This window comes from Epinephelus fuscoguttatus, linkage group LG9 (genome assembly GCF_011397635.1).
Source record: "Epinephelus fuscoguttatus linkage group LG9, E.fuscoguttatus.final_Chr_v1".
NCBI lineage: Eukaryota > Metazoa > Chordata > Actinopteri > Perciformes > Serranidae > Epinephelus > Epinephelus fuscoguttatus.
The window spans coordinates 33,345,778-33,349,258 of record NC_064760.1 but is presented as its reverse complement, the minus strand read 5'-3'; the positions used below and the strand labels follow the sequence as shown (position 1 = coordinate 33,349,258).

At 40.0% G+C, this 3,481-nt stretch overlaps 1 protein-coding gene across 1 annotated transcript in view; it reads right to left on the bottom strand.

Annotated features, from left to right (window-relative positions):
• The window catches only part of fgf20b (fibroblast growth factor 20b), a 32,707-nt gene that overhangs the window by 28,028 nt on the left and 1,198 nt on the right, over positions 1-3,481 (bottom strand). The window lies entirely within an intron of this gene.

Below are 3,481 nucleotides of genomic sequence, written 5' to 3'. Positions count from 1 at the left end.
TTTGGATTCTTGGTGATTTTGTGCTGTCTGTCCTCCTCTCCCTCACACACAAACACACACGTGCCAAGTCAGCTAATAAACTGTGAACTGTTCACACCATCCTCGCCAGGCAAACCGCTGTTCTTCTGTTTTCTTTGCAGCTCCAGCAGACTGATGGCAGCCGCACACAAGAATAAATTAGCTGTTTTATTGTCAACCTGAAGGCAAATCATTAACAGTATTAATCATCAGGAACCTGAGGCTGTGTGGGTGTACGGGACTCTAATCAGGGGCTTTTTATCTTTAAATGATTAATTCAGCAGGGTAATAATTTGCTGTCTCGCACTCTAATCCTGAACTTCTTGAAGTGAGATCAAGGAGGTCCTTCAAACGCTCACTATATCTCACATCACTGAGATATAGAGACAAGTTTCATTTCAATATTCATCCATTCACTCTCAGTCATTGAATTCTTTCAGGTTTATCAAGATCGTATTTATGCAAATGATCCAGCAGTGTTATTATTGGCTCAAAGTAAACCAATAGATTCACTGTTTTTTGACTTGACTCCATCTGGTCAGTCCTGCCTGTGGCCATCCAACTTTCCAACTCCTCTCTCACAGTGTCAGACACTCTGAGTCAATAGACTGGCCCTTTGACCTGAATTCACCCATTAGTATTTATGATTCCATGATTTATTTATTATTTTAATCTGTGCATTACTAACTTAAGGGTACAATAATTCTGTGCAACACTGTCTGAACTGTTCAAAATTTGGTGCAAAAATTCAGCTGCTGCTACACTCTGTACAGTTAGGTAGCAGTAGCTCAGTCCACAGGGATTTGTGTAGGAACCGGAGGGTCACCGGTTCAAGTCCCCATCCGGACCAAAATATGGAGCGTGGACTGGTAGCTGGGGAGGTGCAAGCTCGCCTTCTGGGCACCCTTGAGCAAGGCACTGAACCAACTGCTTGGTGCGCCTGTCCTCTATCTGACATCTCTCCTTTTAACGCATGTATCGGTTCTGTTTGTGTGTGTGTGTAGTTTGGGCCTGTGTGTATATGACAACAGAATGAAAAAATTGAAATTCCCCTCAGGGGAAACAAAAACAATAAACAAACAAAAAAACAAAACAATAATTCAACTGTGCATTATTCTTTTTATTAGCTTAATTTATTTACACTACTCTTGAATGTATATTTAACATAAGATGTACAAATTATACATAATTCCTATTCTTATTTTTCTATCTTTACATAAATTGTGTTATACATTGCAGTTTGATACACATATTTTCATTTCTCTAAAACTGTACATAGGTTACTAGTTTTCCACATTGTAGCTAAATGCACATATTTGTTATATTTTTACTATGTATACATACTAATGTTAAACATTGCGGCATAATACATATATTTTTTTAAATTTTATGTGCTTTCTATTTTCATACATCTTATTTCGTCTTTGTTTAAATTCTCAAAGCTATATATCAGAGCAACTGTAACGTAACATAGTTTCACAAAAGTATTTCTGATTTCTGATTTGATTTTGCCATTATAATATTAATATTTATTTTTTTCCTGGTCCCATAGCTGCATAAAACATTCCTGATTCAGTGTTCTCAGCTTTACCTGTTAGTTGAGTGAAGGGAAAATGAACACATCGCACATGCTTGCCTATCAGATCAACGCCTTGCTACTGATTTTCCCATGGACATCACATCACCTACCCCTATGCCGTTTGTCTCACCCTCTGTCGCCCAGTTCTAGTTTGTTTGGATTGGTAAGAGGTTTCACTTTTGCCTAAGTATGAACAATCAGGTCAAAATAACAAAAGTGACCCCTGATGGGGAGTCTAAAGGGCGTCTCCAGCAATTTACCGCTGCACTTAAAGTTAAGGGACTTATAAGAGGAAGATTAGAGGGGAGTTATGCCCATTTTGAAAAATGATACACGTTATTCCTATTATCTAAGACAGTCCAAAAACATTAGTAAGAGAGAGCACCCAGGGGAATGATCTGAGTATATGGGTACATTTTCTGTTTCAGAGCTGAGAATGCTACAGTAGAGTAAAGCTCATTTGGATTTGAAAAAAGAAAGCAAACAGTCTGTGGGTCCACAAAATCAGGCTCCCATTCATTGTCTATAAAGCAGCTCCAGACTGTATACTTGACGACATCACAAGTTTTAGACAACTTCTGTCGTTACTGGCAAAGAGAGAGAGCAGCTCATGTTCACAAATATTAAATGAGCTTTCCTAGACCATGGAGAGAATTCTTAATTTAGGCGGTGTTTCCCTTTAGAGACAGAAAGAATAGTCAAAATTGATGCAGCAGAGGCAGTTATCTCTATTTTGTCTCTGTAAAAGGTGAAACTTGTGAAACACTACATCCTATAATTCCCATAATGCAACTCCGGAGCATCTTTCATTCAGCCCTCCCTGCCTGGTAAGTGCTCACATCATCAAGGCTATTTTCTGTACTTTAAAAAGATCTCTTCAGAGCCACAGAAGACATCATACAGCTGTTTACTCAGGCTGAGTTCCTTGTGACACCTAAATCAATCCTCATGTGGAAAACCAGTGAAGTGCCTCTTAGGGAAACTCAAGGTTAGTACTCCCAGATACTCACAAAGGTCAATCAGTGCTCATATTTATATAAATTACAGCTAAACACACAGGTCATATGGGGTCAGTTGTATCATATTTGGTCTTTTGTTTCGTAGCTTTTGGACAAAGACTAGTCCAGTTTTGTGCTGTAAGACTGAGATGTGCATATTGTTCTGCATATTGTCAGAGTGCTGCAGTGCCAACCGCCCACGTCATTGGCAACAGGTGGAAAAATCATAGCTTAATTTTTTCTTACATTCAAACAGCATTTATGAAAATATTTTAAAGCTCCTTTCAATCAGAAAGCAGAAGCCAATGTGTGAAATGTGATGATTAAGAATAGTTAGCGTGCAGCTTGGCAGGTGGGCTTGTACAGTGTGTTGTACTGCAGGATTGCAGAACATTGTGCAGGTGCAGTTGTGCTCAAAGCAGCAGAAGCAGGTGGATCTTGCAGACCTCCACCTACACTGTCACAATGTGAACAGCACCTCTGGCTCAAGGAAACCATTTCACTGTAAACAGTAATCAGAAACACTTGATATTGTCACACAACACATGTCCAAAATATGGTGTCAAAGGGATGAAATATAAAGAAACCAGAAATCAGCCTGTGAGTTTAACTTGTTTTTGTCTTTGTGTGCGAGTGACACTGTCTCCACATATTAAAATGGAATAAAATCAGTCCTGATTAGAGCTCCCTTGAAATGATTTTGTGTGTGTGTGTGTGTGTGTGTGTGAGTACGTGTGAGAGAGTGCGCGTGGGTGAACAGACCCCCGTTTCAACACTCGCGAGCATGAACTTATTGAACCCATCTGCTCGCGGTGAGAAATGTGCCAGGCTTGCAGCATCCCGCGGACGTCATGGCAACCTGTGGGGAGGCAGCAGGGGCGGCGCT